This window comes from Stegodyphus dumicola, chromosome 6 (assembly GCF_044657685.1).
Source record: "Stegodyphus dumicola isolate Sdum_Otavi_A_Nest chromosome 6, ASM4465768v1".
In the NCBI taxonomy this organism is placed as follows: Eukaryota; Metazoa; Arthropoda; class Arachnida; order Araneae; family Eresidae; genus Stegodyphus; species Stegodyphus dumicola.
The window spans coordinates 22,915,883-22,940,976 of NC_140773.1; the positions used below are offsets into that span (position 1 = coordinate 22,915,883).

Genomic DNA, 25,094 nt, shown 5'->3' on the forward strand with positions numbered 1-25,094 from the left:
AGAAAGTTTGTGTTGCCACAAATATTTTTATAATTTAATCCGCTTTGTGACAACATTTTTCGTTTATGTTTCCACCTTGCGCGCACAGTTTAAAACATTCTGTTCCATAATTTAATTCCATATTTAATATATAGCTTTTATAACATTTAGAAACTATTCTGAACCTAAAATTCTAAAAATTTCATGTTAAATTTTTATTTTACTTTGAGTTGAGTTTATAAAATATATTTTATTAAAAAAAATTGTAATGTTTTCGTCCATAAAATTTTTCAATACTAAAATACTCATCAGATTTTTGGTTCAGTTAGAAAATAGTGCCCATATAAAGAATTTCATCCAATTTCAAGTATGTACCATCAGCCATTTTTAAAATATCATGCGCGCAAGGTGGAAACATGGCAAAATATTTTGTCGCAAAGAAAATTAAATTACAAAAATATTTGTGGGACCACAAACCTTCTGGTTACTAGTTTCCAAAGCAGCTATATTATGTAAACAGCTGTAAAAAGTTGGAAGTAATTGCTTTTAAAATAAATAAAATATTCCAATTCTTGCAACAGTTACATATTCGAAGATCATGAGGGGCTTAAGGTGTATGAGCCCCCTTAAGTTCTTTTTCAAAGTCAACATTTCACCATAAGTGGAACACACCTAAGAGAAATGAGGAGAAACGCGCAAGTGTTAGAATAATTTAACAAATATATACTTAAACCAATATTATACGCATAGACTCGCATACCAGAAAGGAAATTTCATATCGATAATATGTACACATTTCGTAACTGCAATGGTAGCATCCATCCTAGCTGTAGTAAAATGTTGGCAACATAACCTTTTCATGTTGCATCATTTTTCACGAACGTTCAGGTCTAATGACATAGACATTAAATATGTAATACTATTTTAAAAATTTTAAAAATATTTTTCATACAACACATCAAAACCTACCTCTTTAGGTATAAATGCATGACCAAGCAATATCATTAGAGTTGAGTTGAGTTAGACAGAAAGAAACTGAATTATTATCCTTTTTGAACATAAACAGAAACAAACAGTACACAGTCTTAAAATTAGTTTGTAAAGTTGCGCGCTTCCAACCTGCCACGCAACAATAGTGGTGAATGCTGAGAACTGGAAAGTAAACCAAAGTCTTGAGAAGGGTTTAAATCCCTTTTTATTCAACTTTAGAAATTACAAATGCGTGCTCTTGACGCTCACAAACTACGCCGACCCGGCGGTAAAATAAAAATAAGAAACTAAGAAAAGAATAGTAACAAGTGACTAACTACGAGGCTCTCTAAACGTAACTAACCTCACCGCGTTCTAAAATACCGCTGATAGTTCAGCAAACTTCTGAATATTACGTTGAAAGATTAACAAACTGCCGAGGCAAGCACACAGGCCGAAACGCGTGGTTCTTCAATTTCTAACTAGCCACCTCCACGCTCGTGAAGCAAGAAAAGCACCCTTTCGAACTCGTTTCCCTTCTATTTAACTCAGAATACTTCCGCTGATAATTTGAATCCTTGCGCGTTCTACTAAAATTTACATACTCTGGCATTGGCAATTCCAGGGAAAAGTAAGGCTTGACAGGAAAGATAGTTTAAACTTAAAATAAATGTTAATTAAAATAAATATAAACCCTACAAGTTTACAAGGAATTATGGTGGAGCAATTCATAACGGAGGCGATGAGGCTGTACAACTCCCCCCTCACCCCCGCTAACTGTGATTGGACTTGATCCAAAAAAAAACAAGGAGAAACATTCTCTCCTTGTATGACTCACTTCTCGCGTTATGCAATGGACAGTAAACAACGCTTGTAATCATCTCTAGATATTTTTTTCTTTATATACCTAATAAATATGTTATTTTGTGTTTGCTAATACAATGATCGTGTTCCTTACCTCTGCAGCTTGGATTACACTTTATTAAGGTAAGAACTTTAATTCTGTTTTATTCATCTGCTCGTCTCGATTTAGCGAAGTTGTAACAGTAAACAAAAATGAACCACGAATACCTTCAACAATTATAATAACGATTTTGATACTTTGATACGAACATGATTATGCAGGGTTTCTACTGCGGCAGCAGTACTTCCCTGCAACCTGAGATGTTTCCACAATGGGCATGGTGATGAGGTTTAAATGAGCAGATCCGAAGATGGGATATCAGCATTCAAAAGAAAGAAAATGACCCAAAAACATGGCTTGGGAAAGTGAAGAATCTTCTGGAGATCTTGGAGAAAACCAGTACTTCCAAAAGTCATTACCCACTGAATATCGAACTGACCATCTGCTTATCTGTAGGTCTATGCTCTATCCGTTCGGTACTCTATTGATACTCGATGCTTGTGAAAATATCAAGTGACTGGGAAGATACGAATTTATATATGAAACTCAACGGATCAAGGAATCGCTCAATTCATCAATCCGGTAATATGAATCAAGAAGGAGTACCGTTCAGTTAATCGAATGTTTTCAGTTTACTGATACGTGAAATATTTTAGAAACATTCGTCATCATATGATGATTTTATCCTTCTGTAATTACCTTATCAGATCTATTTCGATAACATAATGTTTCTGAGACCGTCAGTGTGACCTTCAGCCTTATCAGAATTACTCAATGAAGGTTAAACAGGTGGAGCACTTACTAGTGTAGTAAACATGTGATTAGGAAAGAAATAGTCAATCAGTTATAACTAAAAATGTGGTATGTTGTTATTAGCTAAATATTCAGAAGAAAGTTTAATGAATTTTATAACTTAGTTACTGTTTCCAAAAATTTAAGACAATCCGAATTACAACTTTAGTCACTGTTTCCAAACAGAAAAACAATCCAAAATGTTTACGTAAAATCATATTATCTCATATAGTTTTTAAAACTTTAACCCAATTTCGATTAGTTGGGTTATTAGTAGAATCTTTCAATATAAATATATTACCAAAAGAAAACATCTGATGTTTCCTTCTCTTACTGACCTCAGATTATTTTAACCAATGAGAAAAATATTTGAACTTTTTCTAAAGTTTAGCGTATTTATCCACTTTCGTGTATAAAATAAGAAATACTGAAAATAATAAAAGTAAAAACATCGTTAGTTCAGAAAGAAGAGATTTACAGAAATGAAAATATACTGAACTTCATGCATGATTTTTATTGTTTCAATGCAAACATTTCAATATTTCGTAGATTCTTAGAACATATCCCATTGTTTTTCGAAGAATGCATATTATTTCAGATTATTAAGCGATTAACATGCGAATTTTATTGCTGATGCTACCAGAATGATGCTAAAACTTTCAAGAAGAAATCCGGTGTTTTTCATCTCTCATGAAAATTTATGAAAAATTAAGATATGTCAAAAAAGTTTTGTAGACTTCACATACTATGAAATAGCTTCAAAAATATAAAAATATTTTCAAAATCTCAATTCCTATAGAAAATTTTGGCTATTTTCATACTTCAGTCGAATTCGAAGACATGTTAACTCACTAGATTTATTACATGATTTGACATATTTTTGTTTTTTTTTTTTTTTTTTTTTTTTCGAAAACAGAAGTTTATATTTCGCATATGAAAACTATTGCATCGAATCACGTAAATTTTATACTCATACATTTACTGTGTAACATTACTTTAAGTGTGTGTGTGTATTTAATTATGGCAAAGCACACTAGGGCTATCTGCCTAAGAGGAGGGATGCCTTCGTGGAGGACTTTCTAAGGGAAACTGGCTCGTATACACGTTACACATGGGGAAAACCACGAAAACGTCCATGCAGCCAGCCCGTTCGCGGGATTCGAACCTCGAACCGAACTACCAGTGTTCAGCGACTTTACCGCTCGGCCGCTGGTGGGCCATTACTTTAAGTCCAATATTCGATATTCATATATACTCTCAATATCCATAAATTTCACATAATAGTGCAGTTACACAATATGAACCAGAATAAAATATGGATAACCTATATAATATATAGAGCATAGACTAAAATGTTCAAGGTACGGTACTCTGCTGTTATTGGGACTGGGTTCAGAAATGTACGTATATGCGTGTTATGCACGTCTCGATAGCAGAAAAGTACCAAAAATACATTCAACTATTCAAAAATTAATCACATTTTATGTAATCACATCCATTTTTCATACATTCAGCATTTTTCTAAACAAATATTTTCACTTAATTCAGGACTTCTAAGGAAAAGTAGTAAAAGACAATTAATATTCCAATTTTGTGTATTTTATATTTCTAATTTGTTAATTATTTTATCAAAGGGATAATATGAATTCTTATACGATATTAAATATGATACTGCTATACACATATCGGTCTTCGTGTAAGTCTGCCACTTATAGAATTTTCAATTATATGTAAAATAAGAAAGATTTGTGTACGGATGTATAAAACAGTAAATATTTTCCTTAAATTATGGATGAAAGTTGAAATTACATTCTAAAAATTCAGAATATATAAAGTTCTTTATTAGGGACAACTGGATTAGAAACTAAACATTGCTAACATCGAAATGTAATCGAATATGCAATCAAATGTAAGCGATTTGAAAAATCGTAAGGAAATATCTGAATAGGTAGGTAGTTATTAAAGTGAAAAATGCGAGTGAAATTAATAATGACGTAAAATACTAGATTGAATCATGGTAAATCTACTGCAATATGAAAATTGTACAAGTAGTAAATCAAAATGCAAATATAAAATATAGATAAATTAACAACGATTCTGATGAATGATAACTAACAGCCGGAATGTTAAATACTTAATTTTAAAATGCCAATATGTTTAAGAAAGACACAATAACACGCCGAATAAATACTAATTCAGAAGTCAAACAACAAAATTTCTTATTTTAGGAGATTATAAAAATTCTGTTGTCATTCCCTTCTTTCCATCAATTAGCTATAAAGTTGCACATATTTTGCAGAAATTTAACTTTCGGGTTGTTTTTTCTCCCATCAATAAAATTCCAACTTCTATACTCAAGGACCCCATTCCGGATATGAATTCCTGGGGTATTTATAGGATTCCTTGCCAGTGTGGTTTAATTTACATTGGCCAAACTAAGAGAGCCTTAAAATTTCGCGTCAAAGAACATGAGGCATATGTTAGAAAAAAGGAAACACAGAGGTCTTCTGTTGCTCAACATTGTTGGTCCGAAAATCACACTTTCAATTTTTCTGCTGCCAAAATTATTCAAAAAACATCTTCCATTGGAGAACTGGATTTTCTAGAGGCATTTCACATTCATAAAAATCTTTCTGTTCTAGTTAACGATCCTAATTCCAATCCAAATTTGCCTTCGGCTTTTAGAGAAATTATGTTTTAGTTCTGGTTTCGCCAACAGATGGCGCCACGTGCTTATTCTTGTCCAGGCTTTCTTATCTTATCTAATCATTATTTCCTATCTTGTTCATTTGCGGTTTTGCAGCTGAAGATGATGGTTCGGTAAAACCATCGAAACTAGTCCTGTGAAAATTTTGTAGGTATAACGCTGATTTTTGTTGTTTGACTTCTGAATTAGTATTTATTCGGCGTGTTATTGTGTCTTAATTATAGAAGCCCCAAACAGGCTTACATTTTGCTTTCTTTTTTGCACGTGGTGTGGCCGCCATTTTGTGATTGTAGGAGTTTCGGTGAGTACATTTTTGCAATTTTCAAGTTATGTTTATGTTTTGTACATTTGGATATTGTGCTTTGCTTGTCTGATTTCATGCATTTTGCTTACAAACGTTTTTTTTTTTCTATTCATTTCAGTGAGGGATTTTTCTGCTGTTTTGTGTGTACTTTATTATTGCTCAGTTAATTTAGTTTGATTTTCTGCATTGTTTATCATGCCTTCATCCGTTAATCGTTTCACTAAATTACGCCTGAAACGGCAAAAATTCCTGAATCATCTTGACTTTTTACTTAAATGTAAATGTAAAAAATTGATCCCCAATTTTATTCAAATCAAAACTAATCAAAAACTTTCGAGTCGCGTTTCAAGAATTCTGTTAAATTGCAAGCTTGCCTTACTTTGGTCCGTGATAAGGGATACACGTCAACAATTGTCCAAAGTTGAACATGAACTCTATAAGCTTCATCTGGAACTCGCTAAATCATATCCAAAATTCACTGGCCTTGAGCAAAAGTCTTGGTCTAGAACGGAGAATGTAGTTAACCGTCATAAAAACACCCTTGCAGTTAAATTCGAAAAACTTCTTTTACAGTCTTCCAGTTCAACTAGTTCAAAAAATCTTCCCATTGTAAACATCAAGCCAATAGTTAATATTTCTAATGTTAGTCTTTCAGAAGAACAAGAGAGAATTCTAAAATATAATTTTAACTTCTCACAAACCTGTAAACCCTCGATTCCAAAGATTTTGGCTCCTATCGAAAAAGCTTTCAAGTTCAGTAAAGTTTCAGATTCACAGAAAGAAATGATTAGGCATCTTATCGCTCATAATGTGAAATTCAATAATAAACCTTTGAAACCAAATCTAACTGCGAGAGAAAGAGCTACAATGCGCGAAATTCATTCTAACCCGGATATTATCATTTCAAAAGCCGACAAAGGTGGCCAGATAGTCGTCATGGATAAGAACACTTACATCGATGGTGTCACTAAACTCTTAAACGAAGGACCATATAATCCGATCCCTAAAGATCCTTCACCTTCGGACTTATCCAAAATAAAAACTGCGATCAAATCTTCACAAATCATTTCAAGCAACTTAAAACATTCGCTTATCCCATCTGTTGCGAATTGTGCCAGATTATATGCTCTTCCCAAAATTCATAAAAGTGGTATTCCTTTCCGCCCTATTGTATCAAATTTAGGTACTGCCTCGTATCCTTTAGCTAAATATTTAGTTTCTAGATTTTCCACTCTATTAGACAATAACATTTACACCATAAAAATTTCAATAGAGTTTGTAAAAAAGGTTAAAAACATTTCTCCTAGTAATTTACTCATGGTTTCTTTTGATGTAAAATCATTATTCACCAATGTCCCAGTGGAGGGTGCATTAAGATGTCTAGAAACCAGACTTCGCGAATTTCATTTCTCTTGCATCGAAATTGATGAGCTAATTTCTCTCACTCAACTCTGTTTGAAACAAACACATTTTGTTTTCCAAAATAAATATTACAAGCAAACTGAGGGATTAGCCATGGGAAGTCCCCTCAGTCCCATCCTGGCTGATATCTACATGCATTATTATGAATCAAAATTGTTTGAAACTTTAAACTTCCCGGCATGGTTCCGCTACGTAGACGATACTTTTACCCTGTTTGAAGGTAATAAAGATGATTTAAATAAAGTTCTTTCAACAATGAATTCTATTGATCCTGCTATTCAGTTCACTTTTGAACTTGAGACTTGCAATTCTCTTCCGTTTCTCGACATTCTGGTCACACGTAACACATCCAACTTCAGTACTACAGTTTACTGTAAACCTTCATCCGTTTGCCTTCCACCACACTTTAAATCATGTCATCCGACCAAACAAAAGTTAGCTTCATTTTATTCCTATGTTTTCCGTGCTCTTCAAGTTTGCTCCTCCAAACTAGCCCTTGATGAAGAACTAAATTATTTAAAAGCAATAGCTATTGACAGGGGCTTTTCACCCAACATTATTAATCAAGCAGTTAAAAAATTCTCATCTCAATACACTAAAAGCCACACTCTTATTTTAGGAGATTATAAAAATTCTGTTGTCATTCCCTTCTTTCCATCAATTAGCTATAAAGTTGCACATATTTTGCAGAAATTTAACTTTCGGGTTGTTTTTTCTCCCATCAATAAAATTCCAACTTCTATACTCAAGGACCCCATTCCGGATATGAATTCCTGGGGTATTTATAGGATTCCTTGCCAGTGTGTTTTAATTTACATTGGCCAAACTAAGAGAGCCTTAAAATTTCGCGTCAAAGAACATGAGGCATATGTTAGAAAAAAGGAAACACAGAGGTCTTCTGTTGCTCAAGATTGTTGGTCCGAAAATCACACTTTCAATTTTTCTGCTGCCAAAATTATTCAAAAAACATCTTCCATTGGAGAACTGGATTTTCTAGAGGCATTTCACATTCATAAAAATCTTTCTGTTCTAGTTAACGATCCTAATTCCAATCCAAATTTGCCTTCGGCTTTTAGAGAAATTATGTTTTAGTTCTGGTTTCGCCAACAGATGGCGCCACGTGCTTATTCTTGTCCAGGCTTTCTTATCTTATCTAATCATTATTTCCTATCTTGTTCATTTGCGGTTTTGCAGCTGAAGATGATGGTTCGGTAAAACCATCGAAACTAGTCCTGTGAAAATTTTGTAGGTATAACGCTGATTTTTGTTGTTTGACTTCTGAATTAATGTTTAAGAAAGTTAAACATGCATCTAGAATTAAGGGAAATATTGAAATAAGTAAAATCATGAACATTATTACGATTACAAATTATAAAAAGCAAATTAAAATTTGTCATAAAATCTCAAATTGCAGAAAAATTTGAAAATATTAAGAATATAAAAGGAAATAAAAAATTGCATTTAAAATTAAATAAAAATCATGTATATTGCGTGAAAAATCTAATAAATTATTTAAAATTCAGAACAATGTATGAAATTAAAAGGCTTAAAATATACGGTAGAAATAAAAAATTTACTTCTAAAATTCAGTAAAGCTCTTCCGAATCAGCCATTAAAGTTGAAAATAAAAGCAGAAACTGTGAAAGGTACATAGGAAATTATATGGAAAAAATAATAAAAAAAAAAAAAAAAAAGAAATCAAAAATTAAATAAAGAATCACGTGTATAGTGGTAAAATATAGTAAATAAGCTAAAATTAAGAGTTCGTAGGAAATTATGAAAGAAAAATTGTTAAAAAAGTAAAAAAATTACATCTGACATTAAATAAAGATCATGTGTACAGTGGTAAAATATCATAATTAATTTAAAATTATATTGTTACGTTTTTTTCTTCCTTCACGTTCGTACGGGGTTCGTGTGCATTTGGAGTGAATAACGACGACACTTGATGAAGTATCGAAACACACTTTATTTACCAAAATTAATCAAGACAGCTCCAAAACACTTTTACAGTCGTCGAAGATTTACAATAAACACCCTGGAAAAATCAGCTACACAGCCTTCACACTGACCAGCAATAACGGTGGAGACTGCTTCATTGCAAAGCACCAGAGTACAGCTCCCGACACTGCTCGGTCGTTCTTCGTACCCTCGAGACTCTCCACGCTACAACTCGCGATGCACTTGACGACACACAGAGCACAGCTCCCGACTCTTCGGTTCAGTCGTTCCCGAAGCTTAACACACTCTCTCGACGATGCACTAACCGCGATACACTAAGATGCACTCGACGACCAACTCGGCACTCGCTGGCCGGCTGTCAACTCGATCGTCTCCGCACGGACTAACTAGATGAGACACAATATCTCGCACACTAACTAACTGCGGACCGGCAGGGTTTATATAGCTTTCGGATTGTGTTCGAGAACATTCTGGGTTAAACTGGTAAGAATTCGTTCCAGAAGATTCTCCATCCGTTCCATGGTATCGCCAATTTTATCGCCAAATGTGGCAACCCTGCCTTCCCTTGCTATTTTATGGCAACCCTAAACCTTCTTTGCGGAAGCTATCTCACCGCGCCTGTACATTTCGTTATTATATTATGTTAAAAATTACGAAGGTTAAATTGTACGGAACGAGTTAAAAATTGTATCAATTTTAAAATATAATTAATTAACACCCGTATTTGAATAATTATACTAGAAAATATAACAAGTAGGTGAAAATTCAGACTATATTCAAGATAACAAACATTAAGAAGTGCGTTAAACTTCAATAAATATACCTCAAAGTTAGCATACTACCTGATGAGATTACTGGCGGAATCACTGATACACATTTCAGTAATTTGATTTCACGTTAAGTACTAATGACCTTTATTGCAAGATAATTTGTTGACTCCTTTAGGCCATGTATTCTAAATTACACTCATGTCCATAAATTAAGGATAATTCGGAGTCACGCGGAAATCGAACTTTAAAATACAGTGGATGGACAAAAATATGGAAACACCTTGTGAAATGCATATTTGAAAAGAAAGATTGATTTTAATGAAATATGTAGGTGGCGCTGGCGATTTTGACTACTGACGCCACCTATACAACTTCGTAAATGTGCTAAACAGTTTAGTTGTTGTCGGAGTACTGTTATGTGAGGTTGTCATTGCATTATGTCAGAGTTAACAGACTTCGAACGTGGGCAAATTGTTGGAGCACGTATGGTAGGTGCTTCCGTAAGCAAGGTACAGCCGAGGTGTTTAGTGTTTCAAGAGGTACTGTATCGAAGATTTATTCCGCATATTTGAAAAGCGGAAAAACATCATCTGCTAAATCCCAGCGCGGACGAAAGTGTGTCCTGTGTGATCGTGACAGACGATCATTAAGGGCAATTAAGGGCTGGAGAACGCCATCTCAAGCCTATAATACAGACTGCTTGTTGCCAAGAGTGAAACATGGCGGGGGTTCTGTTGTGGTTTGGGCAGCCATATCGTGGTTCTCTACTAGCCCCATGATAACTGTGTCAGGGCACATGACTGCCAAGACTTATGCGAACATTTTGGCCGATCAAGTTAATCCCATGGTACAAACTTTGTTCCCCAATGGTGATGGTGTTTTCCAAGACGACGAAGCCCCTGTTCACACAGCTCACATTGTCCAGGACTGGTTCTCTGAGCACGAGTATGAGTTGTCCCATCTTCCCTGGCCACCACAGTCACCAGACCTGAATATTATCGAAGCTTTGTGGTCTACATTGGAACGGAAAGTGCGTTATCGTTATCCACCGCCAACATCGTTATCTGAACTTGCCACCGTTTTGCAGAAGAATGGTATAATATTCCCTTGGCAAACATACAGGAACTGTATTTATCCATTCCGAGAAGTCTGCAAGCTGTTTTGGATGCCTTTCCTACACCACATTATGCAAAGAAACATGTTTTTTTAAAGGTGTTTCCATATTTTTGTCCAACCCCTGTAAATATATCACCTGTAAAATCACTACACTCATTTTCAAGAATCATATGCAAATTTCAAGAAGTAACCAGATGATACCGATGGTACGTCACAATGACGAGAGTGTAAGAGAGTGATATATAAGGAATACAGGCAAAGAAATAAAATTGTTCACAGGCGCTTTATAAGCAATTCAGTGCAATAACCGAATAGTTATGACACAAAGGACGCATTTGGATGATTTTTTACGTGGTAGAATTATCGGCCGTCTGGAATGTGGGCGTACCCAACTGGAAGTATCAGACGAACTTGGAATTGCCCGGAGTGTCATCTGCAGGCTTTGGCAACGATTTCAAGATGATGGTAATGTGAGTAGACGTTACAGCACAGGTCGCCCCAGAGTTACAACGCCGAATGAGGACCGGTATTTGGCAGTTACTGCCAAAAGAAACAGGCGGAGCACAGCCTCAGACCTGTCTCGCCAGCTCTCTTCAGCCACTTGTACGACAATTTAAAGGCAGACCGTGTACAGACGCTTAGGGCAGATTGGTCTATATGCTCGTAGACTTGTCAGATGCGTTCCACTTAATGCAACTCACTGTCGTCTGCGGTTAGCCTGGAGTAGAGAGCATGTATGGTGGACACCGCAACAGTGGGCTTGTGTGATGTTTTCTGACAAGTCCAGGTTTAGCTTGCATTCTGATTCTGGCCGGACTTTCATATGGAGAGCTCCAGGTACCCGTTACCACCAAGAAATCTTCACTGAACGACACCGTTACGATGTTGCAGGAGTGCTCGTTTGGGGTGGAAGTATTCTGGGTTCCAGAACTGACCTGCATGTTCAAATGGGAACCATGACAAGCCAAATCCATAGGGACGTCATTCTGGAACAACATGTACGTTTGTTTCGGGGCGCCATGGGCGCACAATTTGTGTTTATGGACGACAACGCCCGTCCTCACCGTGCAAACATCGTAAGCGAATGCTTTCAATCGGAGGATATCACCCGTATGGACTTGCCAGCATTTTCACCGGACTTGAATCCAGTACAGCACGTGTGGGACATGCTTGGCCGACGAGTTGTAGCCCGTCAACCTCCTCCTACATGTCTACCGGAACTTAGGAGAGCGTTGCTTTTTGAGTGGTGCAATATCCCCCAAGATCAAATCGATAATTTGATACTCTGCATGCCTAGGCGTTGTACGAACTGTATTGCATCGTCTGGGAGACATACAATGTATTAACAATCATTCCAACCATGTAATATTGTTTTTTTTTTTTAATTTGCTCCAGGGAAGAAAAATCACTATTTTTTTTAATAATATCAAACATATAGCATCTTTTTTTGCTCTTTACCTTTTGTTTAATAAATAAGTTTTACAAATAAGTCAAATTTGTTTTGCTTCTAACTCTTCCTTTGCCTGATTTTGCATTATCCTTAATTTATGGACATGATGTATTTCTGACTGAAGTCAGTCAATAACCGTGATTTAGGAACTGCTGAACTAAAAGCACGTTTTAAATGCATACTTACTCTCCTATTGATACTTATTTTTGTATTGCTTTCTACAAATATATATTCTATTAAACTGTGTGTTCAGAACAAACGCCATATTTAGTTAACAATAAAGCTATAATAGAGAGAACAGAATAAATTCTTCGGAAAAGATTCTTATTTTGGGATGTTTGAACAAATGTGCTTAAGACCACAAAAATGTTTTTAATGGTTGATTTATGGCTTACGAAAATGTTGTTTATTAGGAAAAAGACGATTCAGTTGTCAGAGTGACACAAATTCGGTATGAAACATCAATATTGCTTATTACAATTACTTTTTTTTTTTTTTTTTTGTTTTTTTGTTTCTGGTTTAGAAACGCATTTTGTCCTTGGCGATTGGTATATAAGGAGTAACAGTAGGAGTAGCGGCAACTGTTTGGCTTCCTTCGAGTCAAGTGCAAAATTACTTCGAAAGAAAAAGTGGTAAAACTTTGCTTTCATGATGATCTCGAATTACATTGTATCCGCAGTCATGCTTGCTGCATATGTGACCTATGTAGCAGCTGCTAAAAGTAAGTCACAGAAATTTCTTAGCCTTGAATTTCAGTATGTATTCCAATATGTGACTTTTTTCGATTTGTCACCTTGAAAAATCAGAAAAAGAAGCATTTTTCAAAAAAAAATATGGGAGATAATGAGAAATGAAAATCAGAAGATGAAGGTAAAGAAAAATGTTAAAGTCCAAAAAGAAAAATAAACGATAAATGTAAGAAGAAAAGGATTTTGAATTAGAGATACAAGTTCTAAAACATAAAAGGGGCTTTTCTTAGCTTGCGGGGGTTGCCTACAGCAACTCTGATGAAGAAGAATGGGCGCAGTGCTTAATTGTCACCGCTTTAAATATATGAGGGGAAACAACCTATGATTTGTATGTTTTAACTGAAGTTCTGCTGAACAGTGACTTTTGTAAGTAAGGTAAAATAACACGTCGAACAAACATTAATTTAGAAGTCAAACAGCAAAAATCAGAGTTATATTTGCAAATTTTCACAGGGCTAGTTTTGATGGTTTTACCGAATCACCACCGTCAGCAAATGAACGAGATAAGATATAATGGTAAGAATGACAGGGCAGGAGTTAAGGTGGTGGCGCCATCTATTGATGAAACCAGAAAACTAAAACATAATTTCTTTAAAATCTGAAGGTAAATGGGACTTGGAATTAGGGTCGTTAACTAGAACAGAAAGATTTTTTTTTTTTTTTTGAATGTGAAACGCTATAGAAAATCTAATTCACCAATGGAAGATGGTTTTTGAATAATTTTGGCCGCAGAAAAATGGAATGTGTAATTTTAGGACCAACAATGCTAGTCAACAGAGGAGTTTTGTGTTTCCTTTTCCCTAATATATGTATTATGTTCCTTAAAGCGAAATTTTAAGTCTGTCTTAGTTTGACCAATATAAATTAAACCACACTGGCAAGGAATCCTGTAAATACCCCAGAAATTCATATCCGGAATGGAATCCTTAAGTATGAAACTCGGAATTTTATTGATAAGAGAGTGAAGAGCTAACATTATAAACCAAGCAGGTTATTAACCAAAAGAGTTCTGATCTCAACACACCAAAAGGCACACTCTTGTTTTAGTAGATGATAAGATATCTATTGTCATTCCTTTCTTTCCATCAATTAGCTATCAAACTGCACGTACTTTACAGGAAATTAACTTTCGGGTCGTATAAGAAATTTAACTTTTGTTTATTCTCCTATCAATAAAATTCCGAATTCCATACTTAAATACCCCATTCTGGATATGAATTCTTGCGGTATTTACGGGATTCCTTGCCAGCGTGGTTTAATTTAAAATGGTCAAACTTAGAGAGCCTTAAAATTTCGATAAATAAAATTTAAAAAATGGAATCACAAAAGTCATTTGTTGTCTAGCATTGTTGGTCCGAAAACCACATATTCCATTTTTCTGCAGCCGAAATTATTCAAAAATCATCTTTCATTGGTGAATTAGATATTCTAGAGGCGTTTCATATTCTAAAAATCTTTATCTTCTAGCTAAAGACCCTAATTCCAATCCATGTTTACCTTCTGCCCTTAAGGATATTATGTTTTAGTTTTCTTGTTTCATCAATAGATGGCGCCAGCATTTTAATTCCTGTCCAGCCATTCTTATCTTATCTTATCTCATTCATTTGCACTTAGGCAGCTGAGAATGCTGGCTCCGTAAAACCATGGAAACTAGTCCTGTGGAAATTTGAAAATATAACTCTGATTTTGCTGTTTGACTTCTAAATTAATAACTGTTATGTTGATTGGTTAAATAAGTGTTTCTTTATTTTACTATAAACCACTTGATATCATTCAGTGTTACTATGCCAAAGATTGTCTTTTATTGTTAGTATTTGCCCCAAGTCCGAAAAAAATTTTAACGAATGTATAGTTTTCAAAAAGTATTTGTACAAAAACCAACAAAATCGCCGAATTTTTGCTTTTGGTGCATATGATGCATGAATAGTTACACTGTAAAAACAGCAGTTATACATAATACATATAAACGTGAATGCAATTAAAACATCAGAAATTGTTGCAGCTTGCTCCCTTACTGTCCTATTTATTTTTCGATCTTAGGCGCACCTCAATCGATTCGTATTTCGAAAAATTAGGCTCATCACAAGTAACACTTGAGAAAAATTCTCAGTAATATTAAATCATTCGGAACAGCGTTCTTAACAGCGAATTTTAGAATAAACTTCCAAAACTCGAAGCTACCGCGACCGTCCTGGGAACTCTTTGCTTTGTCCTTTCAGGCGGTAAAAAGCACCAAAATTCTAATGCTGTGTCTTTGAGGAATTCTTCCTTGTTTATGTCAATGAGGAACTCTTCTTCTTTTATACCATTGAACAATTCTTACTTACGTATGTTATTGTTAATTATAATTTAATTGCGTATCGTATTATTCATTCGAATGTTTCAATATAGTAAAGAAGACATACGAAGGAAATGAAGCTGTTGAAATATCTTGTGATTCCTCTGAAAGCTCTGTCTAGTACAGAAGCAATTTTTGCTCACTTCAGTTTCGATTAACAATTCGGGATCTGTCCATTCTTCTCTTTAGGTGTGTTTGAGCGGATAGGACGGCGCGCCTTTTACAGAAATGATTTTTGTAAATAAATTTTATACGAAAAGGCGGAATTCTTGGGGCGATTTGCTTTTGTATGATAGCGTTCATTACTGGTCATAGCTCGAATTTCTTTCGCCGCTGTGTTTATATACGAATCTTCGATGTATTTCATACTTTGCTTAATTTCTCATTTGGCATTCTACAGAACGCCTAGGAAATGTATGAAATGTGAATCGTTTTACACATTGTCGTCTAGTTTTAGGCATTCTATAAAATGCCGGATTTCAAACTAAAACAATTCAAACAAAAAAGGAAAAAAAATACTAACATAATTTTAAAACGTTGAATTTAATGGTTTTCTTCAAAAATAAATGCAGCGATTTAATTTATTTACCTATATGTAATTCCGACATATTTTTAGTCATTTGTTTATACATAAAGATAAGCCGCAAATTCCAGGACCGCCTCAAGTGGCGAATTCTTGGGCCTCCCGAAAGGCAAGCTGAACTTACGCCACTGGAAATCAATTTATCAAAGCAGCAATAATTTTAAGATACTTATTTTATATTTTCAAACGAAAGCAAATAAAATTGCCTAGTTTCAGTTATCATCTGTTGGGTTTATTAATTATTGTGTTAATTTCAACTATGATATATTCTGTACATCTATAAACTACTGAACTAATGAAATTGTTGTTTCTTTTCAGTGCTCCCTGGTCGCTAAATGTCGGATTACGTACGTATGAATTTTTTTCATCATTATTTTCATTTTTTTTTCATTATTATTTTGAATTCTTTACATGTTTATAATAAATGAATATTTAACTCACGAACCCGTGTTTTCATTACAATAAACATTGTTTCACTTAAGAGTTTTCAGTACAACTTGCAAAATAATTTCAAATGAATACAAAATCGTGAAAATAAACAGATTTAAATTATACGCCTGTATTTCCAGGAATAGGTAATTTAGAATACATCTTAATTATAATTCAGGACCATCTCACCTGCTGCCACTCAGGGCTGCTTCGTTTTTTTGGTTATATACCTTGTAGGGTTTATATTTATTTTAACTAACATTTATTTTAAGTTTAAACTATCTTTCTTGTCAAGCCTTACTTTTCCCTGGAACTGCCAATGCCAGAGTATGTAAATTTTAGTAGAACGCGCAAGGATTCAAATTATCAGCGGAAGTATTCTGAGTTAAATAGAATGGAAACGAGTTCGAGGTGTGCTGTTCTTACTTCACGAGCGCGGAGGTAGTTAGCCAGAAATTGAAGAACCCCGCGTTTCGGCCTGTGTACTTGCCTCGGAGAATTGTTAATAGTTCAACGTGATATTCAAAGTTTGCTGAATTAGCAGCGGTATTGTAAAACGCGGTGAGGTTAGTTACGTTTAGAGAGCCTCGTAGTTAGAGTCTTGTTATTATTTCTTTTCAGGTTCTTATTTTTATTTTACCGCCGGGTCGGCGTAGTTTGTGAGCGTCAAGAGCACGCAATTGTAATTTCTTAAGTTGAATAAAAAGGGACTTAAACCCTTAACAAGACTCTGTCTATTTTCCAGTTTCAACTGTCACCTCTTGGTTGCGTGCAGGTTGGAGGCGCGCAACTCTACAACCTAGCAGAGAAACAGTCAGAATAAATAGAATACCGGCAGTTCATGAAATACATTCTTACTTCCTTATTTTATTACTTTCCTCCAAATTATACACCTAGGTATGGGATTTAAGGGTTTTGGTCCAGAAAATCGATAGTGAGTTTTCACTGATTTTTTTTTTTTTTTTGGTTTATGTTTATTATGACAAAGCACCCGAGTGTTATCTGCTTAAGAGTAGGCATGCTTTCGTGGAGGACTTTCTAAGGGAATGCGGCTAAACGTTACACACCATTGGGCCATTGCTAGGCGAGTTTTCAATGAATAAGTACGAATTACGTTTCCCACAATAAGTTTTACTCTGTCCGTTTACGTTTCTGTATGTGGTTGACGAAGTTTTTGTTAACGATAACTTAAATCACACCTTGAAAATTTTCTTTTTTCTATATTTAAGCTTTCTGCAATCCTATAAGCAGTTGGTTCGGTTTTGGCAAAAATGAACAACCAGAAGTGGTACTTGACAGTTTTGCAGCAATCAAGCAAGAAGTCAACCACGAAAACATGTCGATTTCGCTAAAATACCAGAACACAGATTTATACCAACTTATGGATGGTTAGCAAAATGGGAAAAGAGAAATTGCGTTGTTCATCAGAAACTGTATGGTGAGAAGCAAAAGGTAGATCATCATGAGACTAATAACTGGATAAGAAACATTTTACCTGATTCTGGCTAAGGGAATACAAAGTTGTTCAATAAGTTCGCGGAGCGCCATCTATTCCTCAATATTAGACCTAAAACTTCGACGCCATTTTCATATTTGTTCTTTCTTAGGAACATGTCAAAAGTTTCATTTCGATCTGTTAATTTATTCATTGTTTAATCGCCTTTTATATCTAACGTGTTGTGGCTTTTTTCAGGTATGGATAAAATTGAGCAACGTGCAGTTATCAAATTCTTTGTAAAGAAAGGTTTAAAGGCAATGGAAATTCATACCGAAATGGTGAATGTGTTGGGTGAATCTGCTCCTTCAAAAACAATGGTTTGCAAGTGGGCTAGTTTATTCAAAAGTGGTCGTACCAGCCTTGAAGACGATCCGCGAGAGGGACGTCCAAAAACAGCATCAACACCGGAAATCATCGGAAAAATATAAGATATGGTATTGGAAGACCGTCGATTGACTGAAAGAGATTTAACGGAGGCTTTAGGGATTACCTTGGGCACAGTCAGCAATATTTTGAGTATTAATTCGGGTTTCAAAAAACTCTGTGCAAAATGGGTGCCGCATTCTCTAACGATGCAGTAAAAACACATTCGGATGCGACTTTGCCAGCAACATTTGGAGCGTTTTAAGAAGAATAAAAGCGACTTTATCCGTCGATTTATCACAATGGATGAGACTTGGGTCTACCATCATGATCCTGAATCAAAACAGGAGGCTAAGGAGTGGTGTGAACCGGCTCTTCGGCGCCGAAGCGAGTTCGTGTGCAAAAATCAGCCAAGAAGGTGTTAGCATCAGTTTTTTGGGATGCGAAAGGAATTTTGTTTATAGATTATCTTCAAATTGGTAAAACAATTAATTCAGATTATTATTGTAACCTTTTGAATCAATTAGACGAAAAAATTCGTGAAAGAAGACCCGGATTACAGAAGAAGAAAATCATTTTCCACCAAGATAACGCACCTGCGCACACATCTCAAAAAACCATTGCTAAAATAACTGAATTGAAGTACGAATTGTTGCAACATCCAGCCTATTCGCCAGATTTAGCTCCCTCCGACTTCTGGCTCTTCCCACACCTCAAACAATATCTCCGTAGAAAACGATTTCCTTCAAACGAAGAGGTAATAGCTGCCGTGGAGGGATATTTTGCAGAGCTGCCGAAAAACCACTACAGTCAAAGGATCCATAAATTAGAAGATCGTTGAAATAAGTGTATTGAAGTTGAGGGAAACTACGTTGAAAAATAAAGTCATTTTTACAAATAAAAATTGGTTTCTTCATTTTCGTTCCGCGAACTTATTGAACAACCTGGTACATGCCACAGTCATTTGTTAAAAAGAATAAATTGGACTGAGATCAAAACCAGATCACATATTAAAGTTTGCAGGTGAAACTGCGGGTAGTTTTCCGTAATTGGAAGAAAGAATTACTGTTTTGTTAACGTGCAATATGAAGGCAACAATTAAGAAGACATTCGTCATTATCAAAAGCAGAAAACATCGATGTTTGAAAGAAATCACGATTTTAACTCTAAGTTACTACAACAATAAGATTTACTGGATTTTTACGTATTTTTATTCAAATGGTACAAAGAAATGAAAAACGAAAAAATAGCTTTACTGTTAGATAATTGTGTTGGAGATCTCTCTGATCTTGTTCTGAAGAGAACGTAATAAGTGTTTCTTCCTGCAAATGACACTTCTATCATTCAGCCTTTAATTCAGGCTATTTTAAAAGCACATCAGTAACGAAAAGACCTTGTTCGAAAAAGCATTAACAACACTTTGTCTTGTGAAAATAAAGTATTTCGCAGCAGATAACTAAGCCTATGATGCTAGAGTCCATGGATATTATATAGTCAATCTACTAGGGTGGACTATACTATTCATGGCTTCTAGAAAAGTCAAAGGAATAGAAACCGTTGAAGTAGATACAGAATAGAAATAGCGGCTACAGAAAGCGGCTACAGAAACTGAAAATGTTAGTGAAAATGTTACGAAAGAAAGTGATAACGTTATATCCTGCATCGAATTTTAAAAAAAACGCTGCATATATTAAGAATAGCTCTTGAATTAAAAGGAGGTGAACAGAAAAACTAGTACCAGTTTTAGGAAATTCTGAATGCAATTGAAAATTGTTGATAAACAATACAAAAAAAAAAAAAATACCGATATATTAATTCCATAGAAGAATTTAAAAATTTATCTCAGAATTTAGTTACAAAAGTATTGTTGCAGAAAAATTAATAGACAAAATTTCAAAATTAGGTAAATTTTAGCTTACATTCTTAACTATTGTTTTAGGTATTAAATATTAGATTGATAATTAGACAAATTTACTAGTTAAATTTAAAACTGTTTAACACTATGCAATGACAAATTGTCACCTGGCAATTTCAGCCACTTCACTTAATAAATTCATTGTGTTTGGAACGGATGGGATATTTAATAAGCGGTGGGTACTGTGCTATGAATATTGAAAATTTCTATCAAGCGTCATCTGCTATCGTCAAGTGTTTATATTAGAATCCCCTTAGAGTTAAAGAAGAAGAATAAAATTCATTTATTAAACACTGTAATTTCAAATTAATTACTGTAATTTCATGATAATTACTGTAATTATTTACAGTAATTATTAATTTCATAATAATTACTGTAAATAATTAATTAATGTAATTTCAAATAAATGAAAATAGCGAATTTTATCACCGCAAAAAAAAGCAATCTTGGAAAAATCTATAAAATTAATAATTATAATTTAACTCATAAAAGCTTATTTTGGATTAGTCTGTGGCTATGGTTATTTAAATATATCATGTCTTATATAGCTCTTATATAGATTTATAATTCAATTTATAACTCTATTTTATTTCTAGGTTAAAACTCCACAACATGATCCTCCAAATTAGCCGCATTAAGGCAGAAGACTATACCGAAGACCTGGCTTTAATACTAATGAAACACATTCCAAGTTCTCCACTCGAAATGTTTTCATATTTCACCTGCATATATAATATTTTGTTTGTCAAAAAAATGCGTTTTATAATTTAATATTTTCATATAATTGCAGATTGGTAACGAGATAAAAAAACATTTTTTGCTGCTATGTGCTTGTTTGCTTTCTGGTTATTCAAGAACATTTTAGATATTTATACTAATGCGGATATATGTTTGTTGATTTAAATACTTGGTTTAATGCAGTGAAAAAGTTAAATGCAGTGAAAAATCTGTATGAGCTGGGTTAAAAATCTCTATTATTTACATGCGAATACGTCAATGTCAGATAAAATTAATCTAGCCCTATAACAATACTAAGATAAAAATTCCATTTCGTTTTTAATTTCTGGTTCAGCGTGGTAGTGTTGTTGAGGTTAAATCGTCCAAACGTGTAGGAAAATTATTAAATCAAATAATATAACTATTTAGTGAAACTTTGTTTCCGAGACACTGTAAACGGAAAATATTTGAAAATTCAATTATTTGCAGTGGCAGTAATGTAACAAAATCTGATGTGTACACCACATGACTTCCTTGTATTGGAATATTAAATTATACGCATTTTTTCTTGCATTTCATTTAAACTTATTGGATTGAATTAAATCTACTTCGCCGACAGCGCATAAACCACAATAGAATAAATGCATTCTTTAAAATTCACTCTAGTATTTGTTTACCATAGCGACACTCTGGCGCTAGATTCACTTAACAGTATTAATAATTATATACCAATTAACTTATATAATAATTATATAACGGAAACTAAGTTAACTGTTATATAATCCAATAATTATATAACAGTTAACGTATATATTTCGTTCATATTATAACTCATAATGCACAAAATTTATATCATTTAAAGAATGGAATTATCTAATCGTTGCCACATGTTCTATTCAAATATTATAATAAAGCTAGAATGATGTATAAAAGAAATTAAGCAAATGAAACAAAAAAGAAACAGTTTTTCACAGACGATTGAATATTTCTCATTCAATTAATTCAGTTTTCACTTCGCGACAAGTCAAAAATACATAAAAACTCAAAACATCTGTATTAAAAATTACGACGTAAATCTTAAACACTTATTTCCTTGAAAAATTTCCAGAAAGGATTAGGCATAATTTAATTGGCAATAATAAATGAAGGCGTTATCTTTGTTGTTGCGAAACTAAGTTTTTCTAGATTGGCAACAAATCCACTAGTCTGCTGTTTCATATGTAAACAATCAATGGCCACCATAAAAAAAGGCTTAGCGGCACTTAAACAACTTTAAAATTGTTAATAATTCTAAAAATAGTGCATACAGATTTACTAAAGGCATAAAAACCTTAACCGGAAGATAAAAACAACATAATCCAATCATTTTAAAGCAAAGAATGCACAATTTACAAACATATAAGAGTAAAGAAACTGAGATCACTGAGCCGGGTAACAGAGTGGATATATATATTATAACGTTCCGCTCCTCCAACTTGCACGCAACCAAGAGGTGACTGTGAAAACTTGTATAAAAGATAGAGCCTTGTGAAGGGTTTAAGTCCCTTTTTATTCAACGTAATAAATTACAATTGCGTGCTCTTGACGCTCACAGACTGTGCCAACTTGGCAGTCAAATAAAAATAATAACCTGAAAAGAAAGTAAAGACAAGATTCTAACTACGAGGCTCTCTAAAATAACTAACTCACCGCGTTTTACAATACCGCTGCTAATTCAGCAGACTTGAAGCTCACTGGAACGATTAACACTACTTCCCGCCAAGCACATAGGCCGCAACGCGGGGTTCTTCAATTCTCGCTAACTACCTCCGCGCTCGTGCAGTAAGAATATCACACACCGAACTTGTTTCCTTCCTAATTTAAATCAGAATACTTCCGCTGATAATTTGAATCCTTGCGCGTTCTACTCAAATTTACATATTCTGGCATTGGCAGTTCCAGGGGAAAGTAAGGCTTGACAGGAAAGATAGTTTAAACTTAAAATAAATGTTAGTTAAAATAAATATAAACCCTACATTTGCCGCTGCCAGAATTTGGAAAACTTGGAAGCAGGTCCTACAAACGACCTGTTGTAAGTTTCTCTAATTCTGAACTAACTGGCGAGAACCTCGTTTACACAAAAAAAATCTTATGTAACAATTGTATACTAAAATTCTGTTGCTCATTACAAAGCTTTCTTCTTACAGCAACTTTTCCTGGACTTCATCAATCAATCTTGGTCTTTCCTTCCAGCATCTGGAAGGAATACGTATCAGTATCTTTCTACATACATTATAATTTACACTTTCTTGACACAATAAATTTTTGTTTTTAAACGATTCGTTTTTCTTAGTTATTGCTTACTTCACATTCATTCAATTTTTCAAGCATTAATTTAACTTTACCCTGGCTCTCCACCATGTGTGGTGTCAAACGGGAATATTCGTGTTTTAGTCTTACAACTCTTCCCCTAACCACCATGATTTGTTAGAATTCAACGACCAAATAGACACACCTTACTCGACATTCTACAACTCAATGAGCTACTTTAATAGTCTTAAAAATTCAAATGTAGGTGGAGAACCCTACAAAACACATTCATTCTAACTTCCCCCTCATTCATCTTTAAACATGCAGGCTTTCGCTCTAAAGCATGACTTTATCTACAATTTACTACTTAAATTTTGACTTCATTGCTTTTAAGCATTCACTTTTAGCATCTACAATTTTATGCTTCTAGACTAAATTCTACTTTTATATAACATTCAAGTATTTACATACATTTACAAAAGTTTAATACATATGCTTTTTACAATTTACCATAAAATGAATAAGAGAAAATAAATTTTTACTTTACTCATTCTTCGCCAAGCTGGCGGCACTGAAAGTAAAATTCTTATTAATACAAGAATACGAAGTTATTTTTATCTTCGGCCAAATTTTGGCTTTAACATAACAGAATTAGTCTTTCGACCAACAGAAAATGCTTGTTTTTAGCTTTTACACTTAAAGGAAATAATACTTTTGCCTTAGCTAAATAAAGTAAAACAAAACTAAGTCTCAACCGAGACATATTGACTTTCGTCAAAACATAGAACTTCGTACTTACGCATAACATTTCGGAACAAAAGAAAAAAAAAATATAGAAGATTTTAACTTATCTTTGAGTTTTCGATGATTGAAACTCCGTCATTCTTTTCTGGCAAAACTGTTCCCACGTTATAGGTTTCATGGACGTCAATCTTCTCCTTACTGACCTCCGAGTGTCGTCCACATTAGTTTTTCTTTTCCGTCCTCTGCATGCTGGCCTCTTGGCGTAGCAATCGTCGGGTTGTTGTCTTTTTCGTTTTTCCATTGGACGGCTGGTCTTGACGTCCTCCGGTCTGGAGTCCTTCTTGAATTTCTTCTGTTGTTCCTGGTATTTTCGTTCCTCCTGCTGTCTTTTCAGTTTCCGGAACGGCGGCCTTGTTTGCACCTGACTCTCTGGCCCTGGGAGCGTTCTCCTTGATGTATAATTTCTACTGCGATACGTTGTAGGTGGTGTTTTCCTCTTTACCAAGATTTCTTTATGCGGTGACTCTGCATTCTTGTTTTTCTTAAATGCTGGAGTCTGAAAATTTTCGTTTTTTCTTTTTGGTACCGTCGTCTGGGTTGTAGAAGGGCTAGGTCTCTCTTCAGTTCTCTGCTTCTTTCTGGACCTTCTATTTCTTTTAGGCTTGAGTCCTGCAAGAAACTTTTAAGGATTTCAAAATAATTTGGATTATAGTATTTTTTCACCTGGTCGGGACTTGCTTTACAGATTTCCCCTCTCTCGTTCTTAAGGTACAATACGACTCCTTTGATTTCCTGAATTACATAGGGGCCTTCAAATTTTGGAGCTAACTTTGCAGTAAAATTGTCTGGGGCACTTGATAAAGAAAATTTCCGTTTCAATACTTTATCCCCAACTTTAAAATCTGCTTCACGGCGTTTTCTATCGTAATACACTTTTTGCTTATTTCTTGCCGTATCCGAGCTTTTAAGCACCTGATCAATGAGCTTTTGCACATCTTTTTGTTTAAACTCCTGCTCTCTTTGTTGCACAAAGAATAATTTATCTAAAGGCAAAATTAACTTTCTGCCTAAAAATAATTCTGCTGGAGTTTTTC

At 34.4% G+C, this 25,094-nt stretch overlaps 1 long non-coding RNA gene across 2 annotated transcripts; it reads left to right on the forward strand.

Moving 5' to 3' along the window:
* The first annotated feature begins 1,920 nt into the window (after positions 1-1,920).
* LOC118180635 (uncharacterized) lies at positions 1,921-21,076 on the forward strand. 2 transcript variants are annotated; one of them, XR_015041576.1, is made up of 4 exons: positions 1,921-1,935; positions 12,899-13,096; positions 16,364-16,392; positions 20,847-21,076. It is a non-coding gene; the product is annotated as an uncharacterized LOC118180635 (long non-coding RNA). The 2 variants fall into 2 exon arrangements; XR_004756704.1 differs by lacking the exon at positions 1,921-1,935 and adding an exon at positions 5,638-5,652.
* Positions 21,077-25,094: the final 4,018 nt, after the last annotated feature.